General features: G+C 35.6%; 1 long non-coding RNA gene across 9 annotated transcripts in view; it reads right to left on the bottom strand.

The window, feature by feature from the left end:
- LOC310904993 overlaps positions 1 to 24,615 on the bottom strand; it is a 72,750-nt gene that overhangs the window by 27,895 nt on the left and 20,240 nt on the right. For 7 of the 9 annotated variants that reach the window (XR_014588715.1, XR_014588716.1, XR_014588719.1 and 4 more), the window contains exon 2: positions 24,344 to 24,559. The exons of the other annotated variants lie outside the window; for them this stretch is intronic. This is a non-coding gene — a long non-coding RNA (uncharacterized lncRNA). The remainder of the gene's footprint in view (positions 1 to 24,343; positions 24,560 to 24,615) is intronic. 9 annotated transcript variants of the gene reach the window in all.

The raw sequence follows: 24,615 nt of genomic DNA, 5'->3' as shown, positions 1-24,615 counted from the left end.
CTTCCCCAGCATTCTGACTACCATGAAACTAAATCAAGTCCCTCATTCTCCCCTACTCAGCTTGTCATTAGAGAAAAAGCATTGCAGGAGCCCCTGAAGTCAAGAGCAGCGGTGAACTTAGCTCATATCAGGTACGCTCTATAATGTCCAATAGCCTATATAATTCAGCACATCTTCTCTCTGCTGCAGAGAACTTCATTTCTGATCAGGGAGAAATTACATTGCAGAAAAAAATAGAAACCAGAAACACTGTTTACATAAATGCAAACAAATACTAAAGGATTTACTTACTGTATTTTTACCAGGTGAAAACAAAGAAGAGTATAACTGAATACATGTTCTTCGCTGTCACATACACACAAAAGGAAAGCTTACATACATTTATTGCATGAACTTAATCTCTTTTCTATTCACAAAGTATTTATAAACAGCTTGCAATTTTGGTAAATGTTATTATTTAGACCCATTAGCTAAATCTGTGAGAAGGGTTTAAATCTCTGTTGATGACTGAGATAGCTGTTTAGGCTAGCTCCAGCTGAAAGGGTCTTCCTATCTGTCTCAACGCAACAGCTAGAATCAGCTTACTGAAACAGAGAAGTGGGTTAAGATCCACTGCTTCAGACATCAGTTCTGTCAGTAAACACAATTAACTGGAACACTTGGAGAACATCTATCTTTATGCAGAGGCTAAGTGAGCCCATCAGGAAACGAACATCAGTTTTTCAAGGAACAGTCGTTATCTGCACGACTGTATCAAAAGTATCACCAATCCAAAATCCAAAACAAGATACATTGCAACACAACAGAGAAAGAAGTGCAGAAGTAAATGAGAAAGGCTTTTTTGTGTAACAGAGACTGCACAACTCTAAATCAGACCTGTCAGATGGAGAGTCCTTTGAGACTCTTACAATGTAAATTATTTAGACAACTAACTGACAGAGGATAATTATCAGATATCTGTTCCAAGGTGACCGTAACTATAAGAAAAAAAAAAAAAACACTTCAGACCAGATTGTGAAGGAGATCTAGCAGAGGAATACAGTTCTAGATGCACTTAGAGATTCCATGAGAGGAACAAAATTGATTAGATATAAATCAATTACAAAATATAGTTTCAGTACTGCCTCGGTTAACGCATGATAGAGAAGTGGTACAACAGGATTTTCCTATTCTTTCTGTCCACACCCCATGCTCATGAAAGGTCTGTTATCAGAGCACTGTTTGAAACAGAAGTTTTAAAACCTACTGAAATCAGTGGTAACAAATTCAGCACTCTGCAAAGCGTTTTATTATGTAAAATTACAGTCAGCCAATGCCATAGTATCAGATAAATAAGCTACACTGCACACAAACAAAAACAACCATTAATATGGGTTGGACTCTGTCTAGTCACAGCCAAGGAAAACATGTATAAAACATGTTTAATACCTGACTGCAAGAGTATTGGATCACCATTTAAGTAAAGTTTTGAGAACGTGCAACTTTTCAACCTGGGAACCCAAAAGGCTGTGCTATTGTTTCTGTGTATGCTTGAGGTAAGCTTATAGGTTTTTTTTTTTTGTTTGTTTTTTTTGTTGTTGTTGTTTGTTTTGTTTTGTTTTTTTATCCTTCTCTCATTAGAGCATTTTTCTGAGTGTTAATAGCTTCGAAGCTAACAACAATTCTTTGCACAGCAGAGCTTTGTAACTGCCCAAAGATTTGAGAAGAGATCTCTTGGATTGTCATGCCGCACTGGTCACAAGGAACAGCAGATTCAGTGTTTCACACCAAAATTAACTCTTTTTATGTAGCCCATCCCATCAGATTTTACATTAAAGAAAGGAAAGGTGGGAGACAGCAATTTTTCTCCAGTGTTAAAGCTTCAGTATATGATAATGTCCATGTTACTGCAGTGGTACACATGGAGCAATCAGGTAACTGTTTCAGTAAGCACTGTGAACAAAAACTACCTGAACCACCATTCATATTCCAAAGAAACAAATAAATAAATGCATAAACTCACATTCAGAAAAGATAACCTTGATACTAGAGCATTTAAAAGAAGTCTAGGAAAGCTGTTCAAGATTATGCCTCTTGTAATGAAACGTGTCCATTTTTTTGTCATCGTGGTTGAAAGCTAGCTTGCACATAATTCTGCATTATTTAAAGATCCATCAAAAAAGACATACCATTGGTAGCAAAACTGACTTGGCACCAAAGCCTGCATTAAGCATCTACTTTTCAAAAGTCTAGTAAAGCAGATTTATTATCTGCAAAATCGGGACACTTAAAAGAACACATCAAAAAGCTTGATGAAATTAACTACGAATAAGGTACTTCTCACCAGCATAATTTAATTCACAAATGTGATTTACAAGAAAAAAGCATTCTCAATGAGATTTGTAAACTATGCAATAGTGGAATGAGCTCTGTGAAATTCCGTTCTTAAGGACAAAAAAAAGATACAAAAAGAAAAATCCAAATCCATAAAACTTGAAGGGTCAAAGCCACCTCTTAGGCTGCAAGCTTATCAAACTGTTTTAAATATTTATAATATAATAAATATTTCAGTGTCAATTTATTTTATTAAAAGCAAATTCTATTTTATTTTGCCAAAGGAAGAGCTTTATAATCAAAAAAAGCAGTGTTTTTTTGTTTTTACAATGAAGCATCATCAGTTCTTTTAAATGTTGACTAAGATTAAATTGATGCCCAACAGCCTTGCTATATAGGCCATTAAAGGGGGGGGTGGGGTGTCCATCTTCAGTGAAAGCCATCAAACTTCAGAATTTGCTATGCCTTTTTTTTTCCTTAGGCATGATTCAAATACCACTGAAAAAAACAGCAGTTGTTAACTGTTGAATTCACTGCACTTTACTTTTCTCCCTACAGAAAGAGATGTGCCATGCATGAGGTGCAAGCATGTTTCTATAGAAGCAGATGTCTCCAGAGAACAAGTGCAGTCCCACACGGAGATAATTGTACCGTAGTTTCCACTACAAATGCACACATCGCTCTAGGAACACTTTTATTCCATATAAAAAAATACATCACATCATCTGCAATTATTTGAATTTGTCATCTCAGAGAGAGCATTTGTTTTTGAAAAGAAGTCCTTTGATAATTTTTTACCTTCTGCCAGAAGTGCAAAAGTTACTGCTAGAAACTAAAATGTTTCATGCACCAAAGCCCTCAGTATTTCTGCAAGACACTTCACAATTTAGTAATTTTTTCTGTTAATCTGTGAATAACGAGATTACACAAGTACTTAATTATTTTACAGTTTGACTAACATCTAAAAAAGTCCTCCACTAAAAACAAAAGTGTAACTCTATACACAGCCATAGTACTTTTTGTATGCTTTATATGGAAGTTATAAAGTCACTTAGTTCTACAGTAATAAGGATTCCCTCTGGCTATTTTATAAGGTGCCTATCTGAAAAAGTACCATGCCAAAACAAAAATCTCATTACACCATCGGAAGTGGGAGTTGTTCCCAGAACTCACAGAGTCCACAAATAAAACATGGAATAACAGAAAACCTATGAGGTTTAGTTTATTTTCAACTATTATCACACTCGGCAAAATTCTAATGTCTCTATATTTGCTATCACTAGATATCAAAGGCAAGTCCAAAGCAAAAATCCAAATATCCCAAAAGGCTGAGTATTATTCAAATTTAAGGAACTACTTATTCATTAAGCTAGAAGGGCAAATTGAGATACAAAAAAAATTCAAAACTGACAAGCTTTGAATTCAGACTTAGCATGCTGTCTGATCTACAATCATACTGAATTTGCAATTAAGTTACAGAAAGTGATGTAAACTTCCTCTAAGAAAAATTAGAAAGGAAAAGTTATCTGCTTATATTTGTATTTAACTAGACCATGTTTTATAGCGTATCTGGTGCATACATCCTTTATATGTCAACTATTATCCCTAAAAATAAAATCAGAGGCAGATATTTCTTGCTGCAAATGGATTATCAAAATAGATAGACACACCAGGATAAGAAAGGAAAACAGAAGCAGAGACAGGTATCTAACATCATACAATATGAGGTATATAACATAACATTTCTATGCCAGAACAAGGAACAGAGCCAGGCTTCAAGCACGCCAAAATAGTAGTCTATCTGCAGGCTACATGCCTCACAATTAGTCATTCTGCAGCATTATTCTGATTAAATAACCTGGGACCCCAAGAAATTGAGTTTTTTGCTTCACTGGCATGCGACTATACTATTTGTGAACTATAAACATGATGCTGCTAAAAATTGCTGCTAAAAATTATTCAGAAATACAGAGTGGCAGAGAACTGAGGGTTATTTGGAAATACCGCTATGAACATTTCTACAAGTCCACAGGTACAATCACACTGCTATTTATTGATAAACTTTTGCCTGCCTGTGTTCAAACTGTTAAATGAGGGCTTTAAATCTTATTAGCTTCAGTTTTTCCCAAACGAGTTTAGTATTTCTTAATGCTAGAGAACCAAAACTGGAAACTAGCCCGCCCCTACTTCTATATAAGTATTTAGCTCAGCAAAGACAGGTTTTTTGTTAGATTTGCACAGTAATTAAATGATAAGGAAAGATTAAACATTATATGCTAAAGATATTCTGCTATAACTGTTGAAGAGACAGAGGCATTTCTGCTGGACACTGGATTCAAGGAAATTCTCTCTCATTATAATATAGCATTTTCAGTTATTATCCAGAAGCCACTTTTATGTTATGAACTTCACAGAAAAAAAGGCTTAGATTAGAAACAAAATTTTTTCGTTGCTGAAGTAATTAATTCCCATTGGATGATCTTAGCTGAATAACTATGTATAAGAAAGAAGCCAAGGCTAACACACCTACACTCTATCAGGGATACTCCATCAGCTAGCAAGAGTTCAGCAAGCACAAGATGTTTAAAAAAACTTTATTTGAATTTTAGCTTTCCTTTAGTTCATATTATCAAAAAAACAAACAAACAAAAAAAAAACTTCTGCACTTGTAAAACTGACAACAACTATTTAAGCTCATCAACCTTTCTGGCAAAATCTATTTAACCTGTAAGTCTTTACATAGACAAAGTGGTTCAAGTCCATTTCAAAAAAAAAAAAGTAATTAAAAGAGTATGCAAATGGACACATTCCTGAATGCCTATCAGACATACAAAGCCAAGATCCCCATCATATGCATACAGAAAAATTCCAAAAACCAATCTCAGTTTACAAGAAATTCACACAAATATTTTAAGAAATATAAAGAATATAACAACAAAATTGACTACAAATTGTAATTGTCAACTCCTGAACTCTGACAAAAAAATGCAACTGCATTATTAGATATAACATCTAATACAACATTGCTAATCTTAAGACAATGCTAAAATAGAATGAAAACCATCAGCCCTACAATTCTGCACACAGCTAGCTGTGAAAAAGTAACAGACTCTCTTCCTTCTGAAGAATCAGGACACCAGATTAAACAGGCATTCAGTCTGACCCAGGGAAGCTGCTCATCTGTCATCTTCTTGCTGGATGATTTGAACCATATGCACTCTAATGATTTCTAAATCAAATACAGCCAAGAAGAGAAGATGTAGAAATTGTTTTTCTCTCACACATATTGAATTACATCACAGTAAAACTGATAACTCCTAAAATCAAAGAGAAAACTAAATCTGACTTAAAATTAATGTCGAAGGTTCCCAATTTTCATCACCAGCCCTTATTATACATGTTGCCAAGGATGGTTAAACCTATATTGCCATATTATTTTTTTAAAATAATTATCTCCATATGTAAATAAATAAATATTGTTTTTTTATCGCCCTGAGATTTGAGGCTCAACATTGGTTGAGCCTCAAAATATCCATTGTTATCAGATACCTTATACATTGTTTTTCCTCACCTGCTACAACCAATGGCTGTTAGCACAGATTCTGACAGGGAAGCTGTAACCTTATTAAAATTCAAAATAAATTAGACAGTTCTGAGTAAACTGTATATACTTATGTCATGTAATAAAAGATGCATTACTCAAATTAGCATGCCTCAGGACATAACTCAATCAAACTCATTAACATATCAGTCAATTCCTGAACAATGAAGGCAGCATAATCATTTAATTTAAGTCTTACATCTACTGTCTTTTTTATTATTGTTATTATTTATTTACACCACTGTCCACTCACCATGTGGCTCTTGGTCACATAGCCACAGATCCTGCCCACGGTATAATAACCCACAAAAGCATTTAATGCATCATTGCAGCTTTTCTAACCTTCTAGCCTAACTCAAACTACATCTTAAAGAAAACCTCCTTTCCACTTTGAATTCCTATATTTAGTTTTACTGAATCATTTTTCACACTATTTTTTGGAAAGAGAATGATTAAAAGAGGAGCAAAGCTACTGCTGTGAAAATCCAGCCCACATCTGGTAAACTAGGGAAGAAAAAATTTAAAAAAAGGAAACCTAATTCTCCAGGGCTTTTGTAAATAAATCACTTTTTGTCTGTAGACCCTTTGGAAAAAGGTGCAGATGTTATTCTGTGTTTGGATTGGATGAAAAACTTGTTACGACCTCTGCAGTTTTACTACAGTTTTTGTAATAAAAACTTTTGCTTTTGTTGTGATTATAAGCTTTTTGAATTGTTTGAGGTATCGGCTTATGTGGCTACCATGTTTCTGAGTGGCTTTATGCCCAAATATAAGAGAAAGGAATGGAGAAGAAGGAAACAAAAACCAAACCCTAATATGAGAATTATGAGGTTAACATATATAATAATATAACAATAATTCAAGGACCTGAATGCTGAGCAATCCTTATAGCTGTAATAAGGTCTTTTGGCACAGTTTTAAGGCTTGTCTTTCTAGTTTACATGCATTCATTTTTATTATAACTTCCCTCATAAATTCCTCATTCACTTAACTGAAATTCAAAACCAGGGTTTCAGTCAATCTAAAAGGATATAGCTGGCATATATTTAAAGAAATTTTATGAGTAAAAATAACCTGAATTCATTAATAATCTGTGTTCTTACCCTAAAATCTCCAGCCTAAATGCAATGCCACAGCCTACACAAGGCAGAAGGGAAATGATTCAGAATGCAGTTCTCCTTTGGGAGAATGTTCAACCCCCAGCTACTCCACCTTGCAGGGGAGCCATCAGGACACCCTTAATACCTGCTGGGTTCTTCTGAAACTGGCTGGAAGGGATAGTAGGTTCCGAGCCATATCACATAGCCTAAATAACTAATTCCCCAATTACCTTTCCACCACAGCAAAAGAAAGGCTGAAATAATTTTTTCTAATTGTATCTTCTTCTTTTACAGCATTTTAGAAGGCATTACACTGTCATACTTCCTCCTCCACCACTACCGGAATTAGTCACAGAAAAAAAAAGCATTGCTATTATGAGGAAAAAAACAAGAGCTTGATACATTTCAAAATACTTGGTTTCTTCTTCATCACATACAACAGTCCTCAGAAACATAGTACCACAAACAGGATCAGAAGAGGAAAATCTGGTCTTTTCAAAAGCATTTTCTTATACAGAAATTATTTTTACTCAAGCACAGCTTCACACACAACTAATGTCAAATGAAGTTTTCGCTGCCACCCCTGGAAACCTTACCCAGCCATGCATTCCTGCCCCTTCCTTGTGACAGAAGCAGTGCTTGCATAGCTCATGGCAAGTTAGATTAGTGCACTGACCCAGCTAAACAAACTGCTCAAGTTCATGAGCATTCAGTACCAAAACAAAGAAAGCCATAGATACCAGGGAAAATGTATCATCATCTGTTTCAGTGGTGATAAGTAGAGCACCCTTAGTGGGTGTAAGTAAAATGTAGTCATGAATGTACTGTGAAGATGTCTAGAACAGTCATGCAGAACCACCAGAAGTACTGTTTAATATTCAGCCTATGCCTGAGCATAGCATCTGTCCTTCTTGGAACAGAGTGGAAAAAGCAGCCCATTTACTTCTAGGCAACGACTTTCCAGGGATTTTGCTCAATCAAAAGTCTCTGCCCATACAGTGAACTACTATGACTTGTAATTTAGCTAGAGAACAATGCTTGGAACACACTAATAGAGTATGGCTTGTCATCACATCCACCTCCAAAAATGGCCACTATTTGTGCGCTCAGAAGGAAAAAATACGTATGCAGAAGTTATTAAATGGCCACATTCGCTTTTTGGTCTTTTTTTCTGAACGTGCAAATGCTGGCCATTTTTTGAGGTGGATGTGATGGCAAACCATGATATATCAGTGTATAGATAAATATTAGGTATAAAAAAATATACTTCTCTATCAGTCTAATGTCCAAATAAACAACTTGTGTTGAATTAACTTGTAATGGAATCACAGTAACATTTCTAATGATTAGTAGGAGCATCTTCCAGAAGTAGAAAATCTCTTCAAATTAGATATGAAAAGACAGATGCTCTGTCATTCCAGAAAATCAAAAAATCACATGATTTTTCTTCAGTAAATATTGTTTAATATTACTGTACAAAACTGTGTTTCAATTTCCATAACCTTTTCAAAATATTCAACACTACATGCTTATTTTTCTGTACATTTAGAGAATAATTACAACACATACCAACTATCATAGCCTTTAGTCATGAATTTCTCCTCCTGTTGGATTTTAGCTTCAAAAACAAAAAAATAGCTCAGCATTTCTTCCTATCAGATAAGCTGCCATTAGGTCATGCATCAGTTTCTTTTAAACACAACAACACAGCATTCCCATGTTTTCACAAGGGTTTTAAGTTCTGGATCAGTTGCAGAAAAGCTCTTTACATACACTTAAGAACTGTAAATGAGTCAATACAGACTGTCGGTCTCTTAAGTAATTATGCTCACCATCCTTCTGTTAACAGTTGGAATCTACAGAGTTTAGCAGCGCTAAGCAATACCCTGTGTACACCAGGAAACTCATTCATAATTATCTCACTACTTGCTTACACAGTTTCACCTCTGCTGACTTTGATATCAGTGGGTAGGTTTTGCATTTCCAACCATAAGGAGAGCACATAAAGTGCTATTATGGAGTTATATTGTAAATTCACACTTTCCATAACAGATTTCACTGAAAAACCTGCGTATAATATGCAAAAGTATTCAGAATCAAGACACTAATTTTAGAAATTTACCCTTAACAAGTAAACATTAAAATTAAATGTCTGTGTATGAAGTTCACAAGCCACAATCAACACCACCTGAAGAACTCAGACAATTGTATGCCACTGAGAGGTTGTTCTGAAACCGCATGCCAAATCTCCAAGAAGCACAAAGAAGCTCTCATGCTTAGATATTAAATGTTCTCAGCAACTGCTTAGTGAAGGCTGACTGGATATTAGTCTCCATCGGGTTAGGGAAAAGACCATACAGCTAGGATTTTTTTTTTTTTTTTTTTTAAATACAGAGGGCCCTACCTATTGCTAGTAAAACATAAATAAATTTTTAAAAATCTTCTTGAAAAGAGATTCAGTTATTTTTCATTTATGTTTAAATTCTCCACTGGAGGAAAAATATTTCCCCTGATAAATACTTCCCAAGGAAAGAAACTACACATTTATGTAATTAGGGCAATTTTTGTAAATCACAAAGATGCTTTTTTCCCCAGATGTTTTCTTCCACTTCTTTGTAGTCAATGGAAGAGGGAAAGATGAAGCAGTTAAGACATAAAATACAAAGACTGACACCTTTCCCTTTCTGCTTTCTATTTCCTGACTGAAGAAGATGAAGAGAATGGTATTCAATTAAAAATACACAGCGAGGCTGACTTTGCAATACTTCTTTGTGCTTTTAGCACTTCCATAAAGGTCTGCACAGTGGAACCCTTAGAGGGAAGGGCAGCCATTTATAAAGAAATGTTGATACCAAAAGGTGGATCAGTGTCTTGCATTGAGTTTTGGGACATATAGAGAGAAAAAAAAAAAAAACAAAAAAAAACAACCACACAACCCTTTCATTCAGACTCTCTCTGAAATGAGATTATAGTCCCTGTCATTACAAACTGCTCTCTCCTGTCTGTTGACACACCGCCAAACAGCTTTTAAACATCCATCACTTAACAAGGCCTGATTCTTCCCAGTTCTGAACTCTAGCACCAATACTAAGAACTATAAGAGAATCTTCACCAATTTTTTACACCTATTTTGCACTCTGCACTGGTAGGGGTAACTGTGTAAGAGTGCAAAGCAAAAGCAAACTATATACACATCATACTGGTGTCACAAAGCAAAGGTGGTTTTTCAACTTTGACAGCTGGCTGTCAGCTTGTCAAAGACATTTCCTAATTTCATTTTGAACAACCACTTCTTACCCTACACTGGGCAAACGGAATTTTCATACTACATATTTGCAAAGAGATGTGGCTTCCTTATTGAATTTCCCCGTGGTACTTCCACCCACCGTGACCCTGGAAAACCAATGCATTCTCCAAGAAACAACTAAATAGGCTGAACCAAAACCACGCATCCACAATACTGCTGAACATCCTGAAAGCTTGATGAATCCATGCTGTAATCTAAATACTGGCAGAAGCCAATGTCACATTTTCCCTACAACAACAAAATTTATAAACATAATAGAGACCTGAGATGAAGGAATTAAACCACAAAAAGATGAAAACTTCACATAGGTTTGAAACCCGTGCCATTTGTTTTAGTGAATTAATGCTAAGACATTCTCCAGGTAGCTCTCCTTGAATCTCTCAGTCTGTTGTTAACACACCTTGAACATGCCGTCCTACACACCAAAGGGAGAGAGGAAGCAGAACATAGTAAATTTAGAAAAAGAGCAACCCACTTCCTTTACTTCTACTGGCTTTGTTTTGACTTCAGTTTTATTGTCACTACTACTATCTATCATCATCAGCTTTGTTATCTGACCTTAGTACTTCAGATACAAACTCTCTTAGGATGAATTTTCCCATTAGGAAACACTGAATTCCAGCCCTGAGATCAATGCACATTCTGAGACCACAGCTTTATGTTACAAATTCTTCACTGCTAATGTTGCGTTATGAATTCCCAGTTATGAAAGAGAGGGACTGGGTGAATAAGGACAAAGTATGGGTGTCTTCCTTCCAATAAGTCATTCTCGTACACTGCGAGCCCTTTCAGTCCAGTCTTATCCTTTCATAACTGGTCCCTATCACATCACTACAGAGCAGCCCTGAATGTTGCAAAACGCTTCTAGGTTCAAACAATTGCCTTAAAGTGAATGCACAGTCATTATTTTAACTATCTACCCTCAGACAGGCCCTATTTCTGGAAAATTAGGTCACATTTTTCCCGCAGCACAACAGAAATACTGTACAGAGTTATGTGAAAAAAGTAATGCCCAGAAAATACTTCAGGGATTGTGTTGCAACACAAAGCAAACGCGAGCTATCTACTGGAATACAAGTGGAAAAAAAATCACATTGTATATTTGGGGTTTTATGATGCTGCATGATAATGTATTCTGCTTTCATCAACATTCTTTGGGCTCTAATTGCCCCAATGTTCACAGAAAGTCTGAAGATGAATGGAAGTCACATACTCATACCATTTCACTGTTTCCTCTTCCTTTCTGATACAGAACTCACTACTTTGCACCCAACAAAATCAGTTCCAACCATTTATCGAACAGACAATAAACAACTTGTCATTTGCTGCTGTGACAACATACAATCCTTATCCTCCACAGGCTCAATGTGCTGTGATAACACCCTTTCAGAGGGAAGAGTTCTTAACTGCATAAATCTGAAAATCTCCTGAGAAAAAGACACCTGCAAGGCTTGTGAGATTTGTGATTCTCCTAGTTTAAACAACGGGCCTAGCGATGCAGCAAGAAGAGCCATCCTCCGCCTTTTGAAATTTCTCATTATAATCTTTCTAGATGTCAAGGACAATAGGAACTTATAACAGAAGTTTTATTGTGTGTTTTCCAATTCAAAAAAATAAAACACAACACCTAAATAACTGGCTTCTAGTAGAAACATTCCCAAACCGTACGCTTGCCTGCCAAGACAAATTCTGAATTCATTTGGATGCAAGAGTATATCAAAGTATCAAAGATGTCATCAAGTTTTCTTTATAATTAGATCTCACAGGAAAGACAAGGGATCAGGAGTTCAGGACAGTCCTACTTGTGATTTCCATCATCCAATTTATGATCTAACCAATCCTGGCAAATATTTGCCATTGGAAATTGTCTTAGGTGTTCTTGAAATCACAGCAACAGAATCAACTCTTAATTAGGCTCACTGCAGTTTGAGAATTTCACTGTCATTTGATGTTCTTTCAACCGTTAAGTCTGCCCAAAACGAATAAGGTTTTCAGCACCACGCTAGCCACCTGCTTGGAAGAGACCCAGAATACCCAGCACCTTTTCTCCCCCACCTCCCTCCCTTCAATCTTACTTTGTGTTATTAATAAAATGCATGGTGCGTGGCTTTCTACAGACTGCAAAGCAAAACCATTGCTGCCATAAAAAGCTACTTTTGCATAATCAGACTACAAAACTTCAGATGCTGTTCATCTTCATTATGCAGTTGATGAGCAATTCCTGAGACGCATGGTTTAGCTCTCTTGCTGATTGGCCATTACAAAAATAAGTTTTGGAGCATCTGAGTATGTTGATATAAACACGAGTTGAAATATAAAGCAAATGATAATATACAAGCTATTTCAGCACAGAATATATCCTCAAAACATGCGTACACCAAAAGCAACACAACTTTATTTCCTCCTTCTTCATGTAAGATTTGCATTACTGTATATATGATATCACACAAGTGGTTCCTGAAACATCTGGTGGCACCTGTATCTTTCAGGCACATTTGTACACTTTAACCACAAAAGGTGGTGTTTGAAAACCTGTTCTGTCTGGAAATGGAAGTAGAAAGTCTTGTTCATCTCTCTTTATCCTCTCTGAATTGCCTTGTAATTTTCCAATATCCTATTAAGAACACCCTTACAATGCCCTGGGTAGCAGCACCTCACCAGAGAGGGATTTAATTATTGCTGTATTCCATAACTTTATGCCAACTAGCGAAATTATTTGGTTTTTTTTTCATACACTTAAAAACTGTACAGCAGCATGAATCGATTGGCCACACTGTCAGACAAATATAATTCCTAGAAAACTGAGTGTGCTGAAGAAATAATTTCTGACTAGCTCAGACTATACCTTGTTGATTTCTTACTTTTAAAGCAATAAAGAACAAACTCAATTCTACAACAAAGATTAGGAACTTCCTGTACAGGCTCCCAGACTATAGAAACAACTTACTGCAATTAAAAGACTTTCCCTTTATCGGCAACATTTAGCAAATAACTAACAGCAACACACATTTTACATTTTGTGTAAAGCTGCAGATATGTAACAAGCAAGAAAAGTTGCAAGCAGTCTTCTGGGCCATGATGTACAAGTAAAGAAAGTGGGCCAAAATGGAACGACTTCATATGTATTTTATGTGTTATAGTCACAAAACGCATAAAATATGATAAAGACAAACACAACAGTGCCAAACTACCTTTAAAGCATATGACAGTAACAAAAAAAACTTCTGTAATGGAGAGTATCTGATTCTACATTACAATGCTAGTAGTGACACTGGCAGGTAGGCTGAGCTAGTTATGTGCTCATTTGCCTAGTATTTGGGTGCTACAATGATCTCCAGATCACAGAAGACCAAGTAAAATTTTAAAGGAGAGTGAGATACTGAAGACGTGAAGAGTCATTGCAGAATCCATCTTCAACCCTTCCAGTCTGGTCTTCTACACAGAAATCTTTGCCACTTAAATCCCATTTTGATTTTGAAGCTATAGATGCCATCCAAATATTTATCAGAACAACAAAAAGTGAAAAGTATAGATTTTTGAAAGGTGGAGAGCTAATTAACACTAATGAGCCATTTGCAAAAAAAAGAAAAGCTGACTTAAATTTTGGGAAAGCATTCACATTGGAGTATTTCGTATTCAGAAGGAGAATTTGTCAAATGATTCACGTCAGCTTGTAACTATTCAACACGGCCAATATTTGTCTCAGGACTGTGTACTACCTTCCTTTCTTCCCAAGGCTGAATTGCTGATCCAGTCTCAGACTTTCTGTTCCAAGAATGCCTTCTGTTTGTGAGCACTGTTTTACCCAGCAAGTCCCCCAAAGTGAAAGAACATGTGGTATTTCTTCCTTCCCTAATATCTATACCTCTTAACCAAGAAATGTATTTGCCTGTATTACCAAAGTTATTCTATATCCACAGCCAATTATAGACTTAAATTTACTTGCCAGAAAACACTTATTTTTTCCTTGCTTTTTCCCTTAAAAAAAAAAAAAATAAGAGTCCATGGAATTTGTTAAATAGATCATTTGAAAGAAAAGCCATGCACAGTGTATATGATACTGTAAAATACTTTTTTCCTTGTCTCCCTTGCTTCCCACAGCAGCATCCACTCTGGTGCTACTCTTCCAAATGATGGCCGATGTGTGGAGCCTTGCACGATAGTTGTTAATGGATGAGAAAATACAGACGTCAAGTCTGTGTATAATTTAAACATAACTTGTTTTATTTATGCAGATCCTCTGTTCAGGGTTTGGGACAGAAATGATGATCAAAATGCCTGTAGGCAATCTCTTTCTTCAATAATATACTTAATAACAGTGGGCAGTTCTCAAAGAAAAGCTCTGCCTCAAAAATTAAATTTAATCAGAAACCAGGATAGGCAGCAAAGTCTCCTGCTGCTCTCATATGCCTTCTCCAGAAGACCTGTCACTATACTGAAACTTGCATAACCAAAGCTAAGAGCAACACAGCACGTCTTCCCAAGACTGAACATATGCTCATAGGATAAGGAAGAACACTGCTTGTGTAGTGCATGTAGTAGTACCATCTGTTGACACCTACCACAGCCCTGTTACTATTGAACATTTACAGAGACAGCACCTACAGGACAAGTCTGAGGTTTTGTTGTGCTAGCCTTCCTACAAATATAACAGCAATGACAACCCCTCTAAATGTTTATCCACAACACAGAAGTACCAGCAGTTCCTTACCAATGATTAGCAAAATAAGGATACTTTTGCAAATTTTGCATTGAGCAGCTCTTCAGATGTATTTTTAAAAGTGGAATTTTGTGTTTTAAGCCCTTAATTTTCAACAATCAAGTTAGAATTCCAGACTTATGTAAAATTACTATTTCTCTCATTTATTATGAGCTTGTCAAAAGAAGGTGGTTATATTTATAGCAAAGATCACCAGCCAGTAGCTGAACTATAGCCTCAGCAGGAATACAAGAGAAGAGGTGAAAAAAGGCAACCAGAGGTAGAAGCAGAGTTGAGGAACAATGCTGGCCACATCGTGAAAAACTGTTGCTTCTCTGCAAAACGAAAGCTTCAGACAGGAGCTCTATACCAATAACAGCAGTCCTTGTCATGAAACAATTAACCAAAGATTTGAACCCAAACGAAAAAAAAAAAAAACTTCTAGACTTTGCTAATCTGATAACATTAAACAGTATATAATATGCTCATTTCAAAATTTTAAAAAGCATAAAAATATTTTTCAGACAGATGCATCAAAGCAGAAATTACACCAAGAATTGTACTCAAATATTTACAGACCAAGCCCATTCCCACAGGAGGGGCAACCTAAGACACTTCCATCTTTTTATATCTTCATGAACTGGATTTCAAATTTTAAATGCAATTGTTATGTTTAGTTGTTCAAAATAATCTGGAGACTAAATGTGGTCCATGAAAAACAATCAATGAATATATTTATGTTTTTCCTGCATTTTTCAGCATAGCACAACCCTATTTCCTCAGGTGTTAATGTTGAGTATCTTGTATTATGGAGCTAACAGGTAAATAGGATGGCATTAAGATGAGTAACAGTCTCCTGACCTATACGTTTTTAAAGATTTGACATGGAAAATATATTTCCAAAGGAGAAAAAACTTACATGCAAAAAAAGTTAAAGAGGAATGCAAGAAAAATTATCTTTCTAGTCATTCCATTGCTAATTAAAAGTGTCTGCACTAAAAACCAGTAGCATCACTTAAATAAAACTAGAATCCAAGTTTCTAATCTCAGCCACCAGATTTACATAAAGATAGAATATTAACATGAATGCTACATGAGCCCACAGAGTCAGTCATCTCATGTTTCTGAAGAAATGCAAATAAAAATAAGGACAAACACAGAAATCCTTGTGAATAAGTTACCCGAAGTTTGTAGATTTTTCTAGACATTTATTAGAATAAGTTCCTTCCCTTCACATACAAAGATTAGTTGTCTACTGAGAAACCATGTTAAAGCTTAAAAAAAAAAATTACATCTTAAATTACACTCTTTTTTCTTACTTTGCCATAGAACACATCAACCCCTCCCTTTGCTAAAGTGATTAGCTGAAATCCCCAATACCTGTGCAGCAACTTTAGATTCAAAGCACTCGTACAGACATAAATAAAGCATGATGCAATGTCTTTTTCATAGAATATTTAAAAAAAAAAAAAAGCCTGTAAAAATATCTTACTTTATATTCAGGATTTGACTCAGAACTATTAAAATCTAAATCCTTAGTGCTAAAATCAGGAATATAATTTATTAAAAATAGTGGTGCTATGTTTAAACATACTTCACTTAGCTGTGTTCACTCAGATTCTGCCTGAGACTGTTCCAAAGTGAAAACAACCATACGTGTTACTGAATCAACCATATGACAGAGACAAGGGACAGATGGAGAACAAGACTGTTTTTAGTGCACTCATGGATGGGGGAATTTTAAGTGATATATCCAAAATACTTTACACTCTTCTGTATTTTGAGTAAACAATGAGACAAAACACCAAAAGGCTATCACTGCTGCTGGAATAAATGACAGTTCTTATTTGCAAAACTATGCTAGCATGCAGTACTCAGAACACTCCTCTTAAAATAGTTTTAAATCCTGAAGCGCCCTCCTCCCTCACTTCAAAAAGATTGGTTTTCAATAACTACTGGGCCCTGTAGCTTAATCTTAATACCAGATGAATTAATTAGCAATAGATTCCTAGAAATTCTTTAATCTGCTCTCAGATGCAACGTCAACAGCCAAATAATTGGATATTCTCCCAAAATTACAGAAAGGTTTACTACTTTAAATGAAGAGATCACGTGAACTCACACGGGATAAAGATTCAAAGAATGAAGTTAGTTTAGCTCAGCCACAAAACAAATCACTAAATTCTAATTCTTGAGGTTCACCAACTGAGCAAGTAATAATGGTTCCTTTCAGCCAAAATTTGTAATATTAACTTGCTATTTCATAAAATACAGTAGTTTTATAAACACAAATAATTAATGCTTTGTTGTAGACAGGGTAATAATCTCAAGTGTTTAAAATATTAATGACAATCCCTTGAGAAGTCTCCAGACTACACAGCATTATCATTTTAAGGAAGAAAATCTATTGTGTTTACTGACTAAAAATATAAAGTGGTGGAGCCCTGAACAAAAATTAATTAAATAAATAATTGAAAATTACAATTACCATTATAATCTATACAGATTTAATGTAATACTATTCAGCTTCATAACAAAATGGATAACATGTTCATAAATAAGTAGACGGTACAAATCAATACAAAAACAATACAAAAAAGAGACAAATGCAAACATTTTAAGTGGTTTCCTCCAGATATAGTTAGAGCCATACAGGCAGAATATGTGCTACATGGAGAGAACAAAGTAGCCTAAAGACAATTTATTCTTCCACACAATTTCTCAGTGTTATGTCCTTCTCCTTCCTCAAAATCTGATGAGGCTAGAATTTGAACAGGCAGAAAGTATTAATATTTCCTACTCCTGTGAAATATGCCATGGCATCTTAATAACATTCTTCACTAAGGTTAGTTTGTCTGTGGAATAGCATCCCAGAGGGTAATACCGCTCATGCCACGTGCTGATTTCCACTTTATACCAGTTCCAACAAAACCACAGCCTCAACTTGAGCCATGTCTACTTAATCAAGTAGTGAGGACTAATAGAAGAAGATCCGCAGAGTGAACCCAAAGACACTTAAATTCCAAGATCTACACTTCATAGGATTTTATTTTGTAGTTTTGTACTGTGGACCACCACCCAAAATGGTGAAAGTTGCATGCACCAGGACCACCTCATGATGATGCAAAAGAAGGAGGGTAGATGGGAACAATCAGGGGATTCATTTCATAAGCATAACCAGTCCAATCCAAACCACTGGCATGGGCACACCCTTTGGTTTCTTATTCAGAAAATATTAGGCTTCACATTTTGTGGTACTTTTAACATTTGCCTCCTGAAGAACTTGCATACTTAATAAAATTTCCAACCAAGTTTCCTCTTCTCAACGCTACTTGTTTGGTTAGCCATAGAACCTCAAGATCTGCTTAAATCTATAGATTTAAGCTGCAGAGTTATACAGAATTACCTTCACAACAGTTTACAAAAAACAAATCAAACAAATAACTGCAGTGACGCTACCTCTGATGACTGCTATGCATTAGTTGAGTTTTTTGTGTCAAATGAAGTTAGTATCTCTACCACTGATACACTACAGTAGAACAATTATTTAAGAAAGATCAATCTCACAAACCAACCAAAGTACCAACGTGAGTTATAGGCACAGGAAAGCACACTGAGAACAGAGAAAGACTTGTTACTTCTCATTACTACTAAATCAAAAGCTAACTGAGCAACCCATAAAATGGAGAAAACAGCACAAAGAGCTAGATAAACATACCACTGCTTTGCCTTTTAATTTGAGCCTCACATAAATTTGATTCATTTCTAAGGCTCCTTTCAGCGTTCATTTTTTCCCCCTACTGTTGTCCTCTCTGACAGTCTCTCTACGACAAACTATTCTGATCATCTAAGTCAACAGGTTTTTCCTACAATTGCAAATTACTTCAATAAAAATGCTATTTTTATTGTTTCTTACTCATAAGATAAAATCCCAGAAGAGTTCTAGGAGACAGTCAGATACTCACTGCTGTAATCACCAATATAAACTGTGACAATTAAGCTTTCAAGTCCTCCTTTGTAGCTGTATTTTGATATTTGTCAAGAAGTCTTTAAAGATCAACTATTATTTTTAAATAAAACACAACGTTGTTTTGTGATTTATATTATAAAAGCAGTAAGTAATTTTCTGAGACACTAAATGGAGTTATGCAATACACAATTTGGGCCCAAGGGATCATTAAAAATAGCCAAGGAAAATTCATGAATTCAATGAAAAAATGAAACCTTAAATTCTGCTGAAACCTACACACAGTTATCATCACAGCTTAACAGTCTACTTTTCCCATATGCAATATCTGTATGCATTTTATGGCTCTAAACTCTTCTGTAATCACAATCTGCAACAATTTCACTGTTCCATCCTAATTACAGTTTATGATGCTTAGCATCTAATATTTTGGCAGGTTGGGAAGGATATGTCACTTAGGCAAAGCCCACATCATAGAAGGAACCACTTCAGAAAATAAAACATGTAAATTTAATACACGTAATACTAAAATTTATTAGCAAATCAAAGCAGTAGACCATTCATGCTTAGAGGTACCCTGAATTCTCCAGCTAAAGTCCCGAGGCTTAAATACAGGTAATAAAGACTACAAAAATAACAGCAGTTGACATTTGACATTATACATGTATTTGTGTTACTGTGGAGTAGCTAGATGAATAATCTCTGAGTAGTCATGTTTCTATGTGTCAAGAGCTGTTTCCCTTCTTCAGTTTATTAATCTTGCATAAAACATAGCTGTCTCCCAAGACTGAGTTCAACACAGAAGCATTCATAAGCCCTTGTAATTTTAACCATGAGTGGTTTAACGTATTCTGAACTTACCCCTTTTATTTTTAACCATTTCATAAAGTTGAAAATATAACAAAATCAGTCTGTTCACAAGTTTCAGTAAGTTCCATTCAAGCCATGCGTACTTACCTGACCTGCAGTCAGGAATGGGCACAACATTCATTCCAGAGAAGGGAACAAAAGGCAGATACACACGCAAAAATTTAAAACAAGCAACTATTAAAAACAACAACGGCAGGGGAGTACGATTACTGTCCTTTTTCCAATACACTCTATTTATTAAGTTTGGACACAACCTTGCTGTCAACTGCCTTAATAGTTTATTTCTCTAAACTTCAGTCAGGCAAAAATCAAAGAGAACAGTTCTACAAGGTATTTTTGAAACAATATTTGAACAGCAGCAATCACTGACGTTCAAGAGTAATAAATATTTAGATAAATATAACCATGTTTACTTCCACCTTCCACTGAGCAGTCTGGGTAACTGAGTTTTATGGTGGTGAAAAGTTCAATACAGTAAAGACACCCATGTACCATTGATGGACTTTGCCTAAGCAATAAAAATATACTTATGTAGCACAGCGATATATACTGAATCCATTTTGGTTTTAGACTTCTCTCACTTTTTGAGCATGTCTTCATTGCAACTCTAATAACCTATCGTTTGGAGTTCAAAACACATTTAAGTGGACCAACGTTAATGTTTACACCTATCTCATGTTAACACATATTGAGTGGGCTGACCACCTTTTTGAATGTACCTTGTTAAATTAAAAATCAATCTTATATCTTTCCAGGTCACATGTCCATTCATTTCAGGCATAACATTGACACCTACTTCAAATGAATTATCATGAGGGAAAATACACCATGTTTTGCAAGACTAAATAGGAGTTTGGAAAGCAGTAACTCCTAGCAATTTTTTTTTTTTTTTTTTTACTCATCTTACGTGAACTTCATCAAGACTTTAATGTAAAGCTTCCAAATGACATGAATTATTTTGATTTCTCCAAACTCTGAGTTTCCAGATGAAAAAGTCAAAACAGGATGGCCATCTACAAAAGTTATCTTGCAGGTCACGTATCACTAGTAGAAAAAACTATTTCATATGCTGCCATTCCCTACTAGTGCATGATTAGCTAAAGATCAAATATCATTATCAGTTATCAAATATCAGTTAGCTGTGCATCAAGTTAACTACAACACTGATCTTAGGATATCACACTCTTGATAGATCAACTTTTCCTGTTACACTAAGAAATCCCAGTACTGAAATTAATGAAACTAGGCAAAATGTAAATTATAAGTAAAAATATAATGGAAAGGGAAGCATTTATGTGCAGATGAGGTACAAAATAAATCAACTTGCTTGTGTGGAACTCCCCCATGCAATTGCTTCTTCCTCAGAAGTACAGTATAAAACCCCCAAAATTAAATACAACTAATTAAGCAGGTTAACATCACACCAATGACACGTTAATGGTCCCAGAGAAAGGTAATAACCTCTCCTACTGGTATTCACTTTTTTTCCCAAAAAATAAATCCCTTGGACTAGACCACTCTGTCCTCTTCTCCTGTGCTGTACCTATTTACTCTTGGTACTAGAATATCTGTTTCAATCCCTTCTGGGACTTCAACTCTCCAAGTTGCAGTCTGGTATAAACTAGTGACTACAAGATATGCGTAGGGATGGACAGCAAGTAAATCACTCCAGGGCCAGACCACTGTGCAGGTTTAAGTGGCACAGCTGTGCCTGGAATAACTATCTGAGATGCAGACAGGAGCCTAAAGGGAGCATCTGAAGTTTTCAAAGAAGTCTCCTACATACAGGGCATAGTTTCCTTACCAGTATGGGTGCTACAAGAAGAATGATATTATAAAACCACTACCACGTATGCTTTTGATGCAAGATATACAACACTCCAGCATATGCTCAAAAATAGAGGGACCAACGCATGGATCATCTAAACTCTCCAAGAATGACACTATACCACAAAACTATCCCCTTGAAAATGTATGGGACAAAAGGAATAAATATCTGCCAAAGTACCCACCCTAACAGATCAGGCTGAATATAAATAACGTTATGTAACACAAATAGGGAAGTGGTCACTTTTTATATACAATAAGCTGAGTTCCTTCATCTGGATTTCAGATCTCGGGTAACTGTAGGCAATTTCTTGTAGCTGCCAGATTACTGTTCAATGGCAGTCGAAAAAGCAAATTGAATCTTAGGCGGCACTGAGAAAAGAACAAAGACCAAAACATTAGTATGTGGTTCATGATTGACATGTATCTTAAATGCAATTAACTTTCCGTATCCCTGTGCTCAAAAAGAATAAAATTGAGCAATAGGAAGTACAGAAACGGGTGACAAAGATGACCATGACTATAAACAATTTTCTATTAGAATTGACAGGGACTCCTCAGCCTTTAAGATCAATAGAGAGCTTTGATAGCGATCTATAAAATTAAGATCAGCTTGAAATATAAAGCATACCAAACAACACAGGCAGATGGCAGCTTCCAAACAAAACACATGGTCCTTTACAACATTCGGGAATTACACTAAAAAGAAAATTAAAAAAAAAAAAAAACTTTCTTCAATTATAAGAATTCCTTTTATGCTGAACATGTTGAGTAAATCTCAGAAAAACTGAATCAAATAAGGTATGAGCAAATTCAACAGGAAATCAGGAAAACAAGAAGGATTCCTTTAAAAAACAGGCCAGCTTACATTGCAATATTAATCCGCCTCTAAATACAGGTTGCTTTATCTACATTCTGTTTTCTTTCATTGCAAATGCCTTTAAGTATCATGAATTATTTTATACAGAATAAATACCATATTAGAGTCTAAGCAGTCCAAACAGCACAGAGCTCTTGTTCAGCATTGGAAGTTTTTCATAAACAACAAAAAAGGACATACATATATATATATATACACACACACACACGTACTACATAGAGAGTTACTGATGAAGCAGAATAAATGGGTCATGTGGTGTTTTTAGAAGTCTATTACTGTAAAAATACATGCACACTAATGGGATGTAAAACCAGGTTCTCAGTAAGTAGGTCACACAGCACTTTTATAGTCTATTAGAATATACACATGCATACTAATGGATACAAAACAGGCTTCTGTAAAAGTAAGAAGATTATGGAGACCTGAAAAATCCTATGACATGGACAGGGTCTGAGGAGGTTGCTCTATTAGACAGCTGTATATATTTGTCAGGGATAATCTGTTTCCTGAAATATTTCTTTTTTCTTACGAAGTTGCTTGCAACAGCCTCTAGGGGAATCGTGCTTTCCTGTTAGCCCATAGTTACAAAATGATAGCTCAGTTCTAAAACTGGATGTTAGAAAGTAATGCTGCCTCTGGAGAGCTTTATATTAAGCATCCCAAATTTTGATAAAAGGAAGCTAGAAGATGGCACAAAATTAAGCAGTAAGTCATAATTAAAGTTACCAATCATTCCCTTTTAGTATGATTTTGTTGACAAACTAATTTAGCTTAGCCTCAAAAAAAATAACCGAACCAACTGGGCATAAAGGTATATACATTACATTGCTGGATTTTTATTTATTATACAAAGGATGAAACAAATCAAGTGACTAAATAAAAATACAGAAGGACGGATGCTTATACTTAATGTAATAATACAAAATATTTAACGTTCACTTTATTTTATATTAAAATATGTGAAATCTACCAGACAAGTTCAAGCTATTCAATTCTACTCTGAAGAGTGATTTCTCACAACAAAATCAAGAGATGTTGAAGTAAGATTTCTGAGAAGTGAAAGTATAGCCTCGCTTTAAGATGCATAATATACATCTCAAAAGTGAACTTGATGTGTTGATCTCAAGGTTGCAACTTTACTTACCAGATAACGGCTGCACTGTGATCATAACTACCCTAGCACCAAAATATAGTCACTGCTTATCACTGCTTAAACATAGCTGCAGCATTTGTGTGCATGTTTTGTGTCTTAGCCTTAATTATCTTTTTTTTTTTTTTTTGGAAGTGGATTGTTCCAAATGTAAGAAATTATTGTATTGCATTTTTTATCCTTCCACACAGAAGGCTTGCTGAGGTCCCAAATTCCTTTAAGAATGACATTATAACCTGTCATTCATATGATGTTAATGCTTGCAAGGTAACTCATCTATATCTTGCCAGACACTTGACAGCCTAACTACTGATTTGAATTGGATGCATTTTTAAATGCATTTTTCCCCTCATAGAGCTCAGAATGCCTGCCCGACGGCAACGACAGACACCAACTAATAAAAGAATATTTAAAGCTACCGATTAGAGCTGCACATAAATGGATTTTTTGGAGTTGCCTCTCCAAGAATCAAAAAAACAAGTCATAGAGGACACAATTCAGAGGGAACAAAAAAAAAAATAGTTTCCCACTATAATGGGAAATTTTTTCTCCCTCTCAGAGCTATGCTCTTCATTAAGAAGAGAGGAAGTGGGAACGAAAGAAAGAAAAAAAAAGTCTTTTTAGCTTACCAGAGTCCAAAAGTTGCAGAACAGATGACCATCTTTTCCTCTCTGCCACCATTTTCCTCAGCTGTTCACCATTTTCCTCCTGGCAGTTCCTCCCCAGACACCATTTACCCTCTCTCAGGGCAGGTGCCATCCACCACCACTTTTCCTGGACAAATCCCCATTTTTATGGGACACTGCAAGCCAGGCTACTTTTGGTGGTGGGCCTGCATCAAGTCCCTGAGAAAGATGGAAAAAATTGTACTTTTTAGGTAAAGAAGACTCAGAGGTACTAG

Source organism: Anser anser (assembly GCF_964211835.1).
Source record: "Anser anser genome assembly, chromosome: 10".
Lineage (NCBI taxonomy): Eukaryota > Metazoa > Chordata > Aves > Anseriformes > Anatidae > Anser > Anser anser.
The sequence above is the reverse complement of the archived record's forward strand: the minus strand, read 5'-3'. Positions and strand labels throughout refer to the sequence as shown.